Raw genomic sequence first — 10089 nt, forward strand, 5'->3', positions numbered from 1 at the left:
CATCGCGTCCGTCCCGCCACGAGGGTCGTGGGTGCGCGATGGCGGCGCCGGGAGACGCTCGGTTCGTGCTCCATGCTTCGGGGGCCGCCCCACGCGAGCGAAAACGGATAGGCGAGAACTGTCACCGCGAGGCCCACTTTTGGCCCCCCCCGGACGTTTCTGGCGCCTTTCCAAAAAATGCCCCCCCCCAGAGTCATACTGTTGAATATATCTTATTCTTAGATACATTTCTTTAGTGTAGAGATGTTAGGATTTTTTATTAAGGGTTTATTTTGAAGAATTACATTCTAGAATAAGGTTTTAACTTTTGATTTTTATACAGTTATGAGTTACTTTCTTTTGGTAATCATTTTTCTTATATGGTCTTGAAGATATATAACATCAATTTTAATTTAATTTAATCTTGACATATTAATTTTTATAATATCATATTTCATGATATTGAAAGGGAAAGGTTTGGTCTCAATCACACATTTATATTTGATAAATATATGTGTTTACAGGATACTTTAATAATTAATATTTCAAGCATAAGGGAAGAATTGGGAATAAAAATATATTTGAAGTATATCATAATGCATTTATATACTAAGAGAAGAGTATTATTTGCAGGGTTACATGACTTAATTATTTTTATAGGTTACTGATATGATAGGTATGGAAATCCTATAAGATACTGGTAACATTAAGGTTATGTATTATTAAAGACATAGGTGTTATATACATAGAAGGCCTTATTTTTATTTCAATTTTTATTTTTATTCCGATTTTCATTTTTCCTTTTATTCCTATTTTTTATATTAATTATTATTATTTAATATTCACATTTTTAATCAGAATTTTAATTCTACAATTTTTATTTTTTCTTCAAATTTTAAATATCTCAATTGAGAAAACACTTCAATATTTAGTTAAGTAATATCTAATATAAGAATATTACTTTATTAAATATGAATCATATAAAAAGGGAAAAGTTCAATTTTTTTAGAAGAAAAGATACTTCCTTCATCAATATATACAATTGTTTACTTCTTAGTAATACATTAAGTTTATATTAATATGTTAACACAATAAGGATGAAATATTATTTATAGTTACACATTTTCTTATAGTAGGTTATTTAATAAATAATAGACAAATCAAATAAATTAAATTAGAGTAATAAAGATGGAAGATCGAGGTACATCTGGGTTTACCTTCCTATATTTACAAATAATATTAATATTATATTTTTAATCAATAATAATTTATAATGGGTATTATTGTGTTTTGATGGAATCATCCAGTCTTTTCTAAAAGGTTATTTGCTTTGGTTTATAATTTTACAAATGATCTAACTAAATAAGCTACATTGTTGCCTTTCATATTTATATGATACATGTTATAGGTACACATTATATTGTTTCATATTTTATATTATATTTTGGTTACATTCAACACATTGCCACCTATGAGTTTGGAAGGGTAATGCACCAATGACAAAAAAGGTCATTACATGAGAATACTATTGTCTATACCATTATGCAGTATTATTACATCATTCTAAGTATCAATTATATTAATACTTCTACGATAATAATAATGACATGGTATTATAGTATTGGAGTTATGATACGCTGTGACATTTATTAGTGATAGTTATTGCCATATTTGGTATCTAGATTAGGGAATGAAGTCTTCAATCAAGATTACAGAAGATAAAAAAGAATTTATAATTTTCCTAAAGTTAAAAGGGATTCTGCAAAAAGGTCCAGAAGGTAACGTCTCAAATGAGACTGTGAAACATACAAAATACACTTACCGTGTTTGCACCTCAGAAACACAGTGATCCTATGGTTCCAGGATGGACAATGACACATGGTCTGTGCATTAAGACCTCACTACAGATACTAAGAGCAATGATGTGTTAAAGTTAACCCCTGTCGTGCTGACCAAGAACGTCTTAACCTCTGTTCCAGGATTTGACAACAGGCAGCATGGAGGATAAAGGTGACTAATGTAAATTACACTGCACAGACATCAAAGACTTCTGCTATTCTTCTACACTCATGAACTGTGGTTTATCAACATTGGCTATGGACTTTGTAATAAAGAATAAAGTTTATGGACTTGATCTAATGATGATAAACACAATACGGGACTGTTTAAATTGGTAACCATTCATTTTTTATCAAAGGATTTATTTCTAAGAGACTGTGTTTATGCCGGATTACATTGGAGATAAGAAGACATCAACTCAGAGGACATCATATGGTGACCGGATTTGTTTTTTTGCATTTCTTTTTAGGTCTAGCGAAGTATAGTTATATATTTTTATATGATTGATCAGTCACGGCCTATCATAACATGAATTCACATTATTATATTATTGAACTTACAACATGAATAATGCAAATTAATTATTATTCATCATTATTATTGATATTAATCCATTATCGCCAAATAAGGAAAGAAGATTTGTTATTTTAATGATGTAGTAATTAATTTTCGGGGTTACTTCACCCGCTTCAAGGGGGAATTGTAAAAACATTAAAATTAATACATCTAGTTATCAAATATTTTATAGTAGGACATATAAGTTCACAGTTCTGTTTATGTTGTAAGGCATAGTTTATTAATAAAGTTCTTATAAGGAATAGATATTAAAATATCCATATTGAATATACTTGAGTACTGACATGGAAGGATATATATAAATCTTCTAGAAGCTTCTAGAAGATTATGTCATATGGAACTATGTTCAACTAAAACACCCTATATGGACTGGACAGTTGTCATATAACACACGATGGAGGGGGCTACTGGTCGCTCCTGCACGTTACCTGCTGCCAGAATGATTAGAGGCTGCAAGATGAACACACACTGTCCAGCCTAAGGGATATCACCCCTGCTTTGCCATTCAGAAACCAAGGAGAGATGGGTGAAGATTTTCTATTGATCAGTATGGACTAAATAAACTCTTTTTCCGTAAGCTAATGAAGTATATTATTTTTCCTTTCTGTAACTGAACCCTGGCAACTATTTCTAAATAGATAAAATACATTTATTTTTTACATTTTTGAAGTCCTTTCTTTCATGCGCCTTTACGTATTTGAAGAAAAATATATTTAAGAGTATATTTTTTTAACAATCTCACTTTCTGATGTGTATCTCCAAATCTGGCTATTGGAATATTACTTACTACCCGAATCATAATCCCTCAAGCCCCAAACCCCAAAATCTTCGTCTGTCCTAATAACCCTAACCCCTAACCCTAACCCCCTAACTCTAACCCTAAACTCTAACCTCAACCCTAACCCTAACCCTAACACTCTAACCCTAACCCCTAACCCCTAACCCTAACCCAACCCTAACCCCCTAACCTTAGCTCTAACCCTCTAACTCTAACCCTCTAACCCTAACCCTACCCCATAACCCTAATCCTAACCCTAACACCCTAACCCTAACCTTCTAACCCTCACCCTAACCCTAACTTTGAACCTGACCCTGACCGTAACCCTTACCCTGAACCCTAACCTTTCCCTAACTTTAACTCTATGTTCATAAATTAAGCAACAATGGCACATTTTTGTGCCAGCTGTCCTTCAAGACCCAAGCCCCAATATTTTTTTCCGTCCTCATAATCCTATGTTATTACATTGAACATAGCATTGGCACTATTCTGTGCCAAATGTCCTTCAGCACCAACATCTTCCTCATTACCTATAGCCCTATGTTCATACATTAAGCAACAATGGCACATTTTTGTGCCAGCTGTCTTTCAAGCCCCAAGCCCCAAAATCTTCATCCGTCCTAATAACCCTAACCTTAAATGTCATTCAGCACCAACATCTTCCTCATTACCTATAGCCCTATGTTCATACATTAACCTCTTCACCCCGGCCACTAAAACACCCTAATGACCGGGCCATTTTTTGCAATTCTGACCAGTGTCACTTTGACAGGTTATAACTCTGCAACGCTGGCAATTCTGAGATTTTTTTTCGTGACATATTGTACTTCATGTCAGTGGAAAATTTAGGCCGATATTTTTTGCGTTTATTTGTGAAAATTTAGGAAATTTTGCGAAAATTTTGAAAATGTCGCAATTTTCAAACTTTGAAAATTTATGCATATAAATCTGAGAGATATGTCTCACAAAATAGTTACTAAATAACATTTCCCACATGTCTACTTTACATCAGCACAATTTTCAAAACAAATTTTTTTTCCGTTAGAAAGTTAGAAGGGGTCAAAGTACATCAGCAATTTCTCATTTTTCCAACAGAATTTTTTTAGGGACCACATCACATTTGAGGTGACTTTGAGAGGCCTAGGTGACAGAAAATACCCAAAAGTGACCCCATTCTAAAAACTGCACCCCTCAGGCTACTCAAAACCATATCCAGGAAGTTTATTACCCCTTTAGGTGCTTCACAAGAACCAAAGCAATGTGGAAGGAAAAAATGAAAATTTTACTTTTTAACACACAAATGTTACTTTAGCCATAAAATTTTCATTTTCACAAGGGAGAAAAGAGAAAGTGCACCCTACAATTTATTGTGCATGTTCTCCTGAGTACGCTGATACCCCATATGTGGTGGAAATCAAATGTTTGGGCACACGGCAGGACTCGGAAGGCAAGAAGCGCCATTTGAATTTTTGAGTGCAAAATTAGCTGCACTCATTAGCGGACGCCATGTCGGGTTTGAAGACCCCCTGAGGTACCTAAACAATGGAGCTACCCCACAAGTGACATCATTTTGGAAACTAGAGGCCTCAAATAATTTTTCAAGATGTTTAGTGAGCACTTTGAACCCCTGGGGGCTTCACAGAAGTTTATAACGTTGAGCCGTGAAAAGAAAAAACATTTTTTTACCACAAAACTTGCTTCAACTAGGTAGCTTTTTTTTCACAAGGATATCAGTAAAAAATGCACCATAAAATGTATTGTGCATTTTCTCCTGAGTACGCAGATATCCCATATGTGGTGGAAATCAAATGTTTGGGCACACGACAGGGCTCGGAAGGCAAAGAGCACTATTTGAATTTTTGAGTGCAAAATAAGTGGCACTCATTAGCGGACACCATGACCATGTCGGGTTTGAAGACCCCATGAGGTACCTAAACAATGGAGCTCCCCCAAAAGTGACCTCATTTTGGAAACTAGAGCCCTCAAATAATTTTTATAGATGTTTGGTGTGCACTTTGAACACCTGGGGGCTTCACAGAAGTTTATAACGTTGAGCCGTTAAAAGAAAAATTTTTTTTTATCACTAAACTGTTGCTTCAACTAGGTAGCTTTTTTTTCCCCAAGGGTATCAGGAAAAAAAATGCACCATGAAATTTATAGTGCATTTTTTCCTGAGTACGACGATACCTCATATGTGGTGGAAAGTAATTGTTTGGGCGCATGGCGGGGCTCAGAAGAGAAAGAGCACCATTTGACAGCAAAATTGGTTGGAATCATTAGCTGACGTAATGTTGCATTTGGAGACCCCCTGAGGTGCCTAAACAATAGAGCTCCCCCACAAGTGACCCCATTTTGGAAACTAGACCCCTCAAGTAATTTATCTAGATGTTTAGCGAGCCCCAAGGGGCTCCACAAAAGTTGATAATGTTGAGCCATGAATACAATTTTTTTTTCACCACAAAACTGTTACTTGAACCAGGTAGCTTTTTTCACAAGGGTATCAGGAACAAATGTACCATAAAATGTATTGTGTAATTTCTCCTGAGTACGGAGATACCTCATACGTGGTGGAAAGTAATTGTTTGGGCGCATGGCGGGGCTCAGAAGAGAAGGCACACCATTTGACAGCAAAATTGGTTGGAATCATTAGCGGACGCCATGTCACGTTTGGAGACCCCCTATGGTGCCTAAACAGTGGAGCTCCCCCACACGTGACCCCATTTTGGAAACTAGACCCCTCAAGGAATTTATCTAGATGTTTGGTGAGCCCCTTGCACCCCTAGGGGCTCCACAGAAGTTGATAACGTTGAACCGTGAACTTTTTTTACCACAAAATTTTTGCATCAACCAGGTAGCTTTTTTTTTACAACGGTATCAGGAAAAAATGCACCATAAAACGTATTGTGCAATTTTTCTTGTGGTGGAAAAAAATTGTTTGGGCGCATAGCGGGGCTCAGCAGAGAAGGAACGCTATTTGACTTTTCAAACGCACAGACGCGGTGCACTGATCGGCCGCTGCAGGACGCACGTTTGGATGAGATATAAAAAGCGTCGGGGATACGGAAAAAAAAGTCATGTCAAAAATTGAGCAGGGATGCCGATCCGTTATGTGCATCCCTGATCAGCGCTTGGCAGGACGCATGGACAGATGCGATACAAAATGCGTTGGGAATACAGAAAAAAAAGTCACGCCAAAAATTGACCACGAAGGCAGATCCGTTATCTGCATCCCTGATCAGTGCTTGGCAGGACGCACGGACAGATGAGCTGTAAAAATGGACAGGATACAGGAAAAAAAAGTTATACTCACAGTACCCAGAGGATTAGCAGGAGGATCACTTACCAGAAGAACTGCAGGAGGAAAGGAAGGCAAGCGCGATAGACAGCTGTACAGGAGCCACAGGCAGGACATTGGACAGATCAGCAGAAGACCCAGGAAGGACCGAGCGATGGAGGCAGATGTGATTGGGCCAGTGAAGACCTCGGACGACCCGGTGAAGGCAAGTAAGAAGACGTCAAGGGAAGAGGGGAGTGGGAGAAGGGAAGGGGAGAGCAGAGGGGGGGTGGGAGAGCAGAGGGGGATACCGGAGAAGCACAGAAGGAAGGAAGAAGAATAGAGATGACAGAGGAGGCAGGCAGATCGCAAGGGGAGCAGATCGGGATGTCGGGGGCAGATCAGGGCATGGGGGGGAAGATTGCGGGGGGCACGGGCAGGGGCCATCATGGGAACGCACAGGGGCTATAAGCGCGGCGGCAGCAGCGGTGGCGTGGTACCACAAGCACCAGCCAGTGCACGCTGCAGACATGTTGGGGGAGGGCTTCCCAGACCAGCACAGGCCTGGGGAGGGTGGCCACCTGCAGATCAGACCGCCCCATTGCACACTGATTGGAGCGATTGCGCGTCATAGCACGATTGCTCCAATCAGTGCTGCAGGGGCTGGGGGCGACATGTTTGAGATCCATCTATGATCTGCTGCACCTGCTACAGCACCTCATAACAGGATCTCATAGTATAGCACTAATTCTGGCATTATTTTTGCCAAAATCGGTGCGAATGATGTGGTTGGAGGTTCAGATTTGAACAGCCAATCACATCGATTATCTATGGGGGATGGCAATGCCACCTCCCCTGGGGTCAAGCAAAGGTCCCCTGCAGTAAGAAACAGCAGGGGACATCATTTGAAAGCCGTTGCTATGGCCACGGCAATAAAATGAACTTTCGGCAGTAAAGTTACGTCCCTGGTCGTTAAGTCATGTTAAAATAGGACGTAACTTTACTGCCTGCGGTCGTGAAGGGGTTAAGCAACAATGGCACATTTTTGTGCTATATGTCCTTCAAGCCCCAAGCCCCAAAATCTTCGTCCATCCTAGTAACCCTAACCCTAACCCCCTAACACCCTAACCCTAACCTTAATGCCTAACCCTAACCCTTTAACCCTAACCTCTAACCCTAACCCTAACTCTAACTCTAACCCTAACCCCTAACCCTAACCCCCTAACCCTAACCCTAACCCTCAACCCTAAACCCAAACCCCAATCCTATCCCCAACCCCAACCCTAACACTAGCCCTAACCCCTAACTCTAACCCTAACCCTAAAACCTAACCCTAGTTTCTAACCCTAACCCTAGTCCCTAACCCACAACCCTAACCCTTAACTCTAACCCTAACCCTAACACCCTAACCATAACCCCTAAACCCTAACCCTCTAACCCTAACCCCCTAACCCTTACCCTAGCCCCCTATCCCTCTAGCCCCCTAACCCTTACCCCCTAACCCTAACCGTCTAACCCTTAAACCCTAAACACTAACCCTAACCCCAACCCTCTAACCCTAACCCCCTACCCCTAACCCTAACCCTAACTGTCTAACCCTAACCTCTTACCATAATCCAACCCTTAACCCTAACCCTAATCTCAAACCCCATACCTAACCCTAACCCTATAACCCTAACCCCCTAACCCTAACCCTATAACCCTAACCCTAACACCCTATCCCTGACCCCCTAACCCTAACCCCCTAACCCTTACCCTAACCTTGGAGCGTGCGAGGTACTGAAGTAAAGTGTGCGGGGATTGAAGATAAGTGTGGCATAGTTTAAACACAATTTCATAGTGGTGATAACTGTAATTCTTTAATTTCATTAGAGAATTGTTTGTCTGTTTGTCTGTGATACTGTTAAAGCAAAAAAAAAAAAGTTTGTCTTGGGATTTAATCCGTAGTATTAGCCACACCTGTTTCTAGAAGCTTATAGCAGCTTCTGGTAGTCCTTGTAGAACTATATAAACCAGCCAGAACAAGCGAGGTGCTGAGCGTGTGAAGTACTGAAGTAAAGTGTGAGGGGATTGAGGATAAGTGTGGCATAGTTTAAACACAATTTCATAGTGGTGATAACTGTAATTGTTTAATTTCATTAGGGAATTGTTTGTCTGTGATACTGTTAAAAAAGCAAAAAAAAAGTTTGTCTTGGGATTTAATCAGTAGTATTAGCCACACCTATTTCTAGAAGCTTCTAGCAGCTTCTGGTAGTCCTTGTAGAACTATATAAACCACCAAGAGCAAGCGAGGTGAGCGTGCGAGATACTGAAGTAAAGTATGCGGGGATTGAAGATAAGTGTGGCATAGTTTAAACACAATTTCATAGTTTGACACAAGAACATAGTTTGAATTTATCCTTATACGTTTAACCTTTGTTTTGTTTGTTTGTTTTTTTTTCTTGTTTTTCTACTTTAACGTTTATCCCCATTTAATAGGTGCTCCATGGACAATGCTACCAAGTGTTTATCTTGAAACAATGTGATACCACTAGAGTTGAGCGCGGTTCGTGGTTCGTGGTTCTCCAGTTCTAGGCTCGAGTGATTTTGGGGCCTGTTCTAGATCGAACTAGAACTCGAGCTTTTTGCAAAAGCTCGATAGTTCTAGAAACGTTCGAGAACGGTTCTAGCAGCAAAAAAACAGCTAAATCATAGCTTGGTTTCTGCTGTAATAGTGTAAGTCACTCTGTGAATCACACTATTATGACATTTCAGTGTATAGTGTGCGTGAACAGTGCCTTCAGATCACTGCTGTTTCTATAATGGCGATCGCCATTTTTTTTTTTTTTTCTTGTCTTCCTTCCCTAAGCGCGCGCGTCTTGTGGGGCAGGCCAGCATGTCAGCCAATCCCAGACACACACACAGCTAAGTGGACTTTGAGCCAGAGAAGCAACGGCATGTGTGATAGGATGTCCATGTCACATGTCCCTGCATTATAAAACCGGACATTTTCTTCCAGGACGCCATTATCTGCCTTCTGTGTCTTTGGTGTCAGACATCACTGTCGCAGCTCCGTCCTCCTGAGTCCTATCGCCGATACAGCTGTATGCGCTGCATACACAGCGTTAGACAGCTTAGGGAGAGCACTTTATAGCAGTCCTTTTAAGGGCTCAAACCGGCAGGGTCAGAGTTAAGGTGACAGGTCCTGAAAACAGCGCCAGCGTCTGTGTAGCCAAGGTCAGGGATTTCCTCCCTGCATTTCCCTATTAGGAGGGATAGAAAGGCAGGCTTCCATTCCTCTACCCAGAGCCCCAAAATCCTGGCACTGTACCCTCGTGTCCTCTGCATACTCCAACTCATTATAACTAAGCCATTATACTAGCAAACACTCAGTGTACCTAGTGGCATCCTAAACGTGGCTATTGGACTTTGCTATAGTCCCACTAGTGCAAAGACATTTGCAGAGCGCGTCTGCCTGCGTTGCACACTCCAACTCATTATAACTAAGCCATTATACTAGCAAACACTCAGTGTACCTAGTGGCATCCTATCTGTGGCTATTGGACTTTGCTATAGTCCCACTAGTGCAAAGACATTTGCAGAGCGCATCTGCCTGCGTTGCACACTCCAACTCATTATAACTAAGCCATTATACTAGCAAACA

The sequence above is a fragment of the Anomaloglossus baeobatrachus genome, chromosome 10, assembly GCF_048569485.1.
Source record: "Anomaloglossus baeobatrachus isolate aAnoBae1 chromosome 10, aAnoBae1.hap1, whole genome shotgun sequence".
Taxonomy (NCBI): domain Eukaryota; kingdom Metazoa; phylum Chordata; class Amphibia; order Anura; family Aromobatidae; genus Anomaloglossus; species Anomaloglossus baeobatrachus.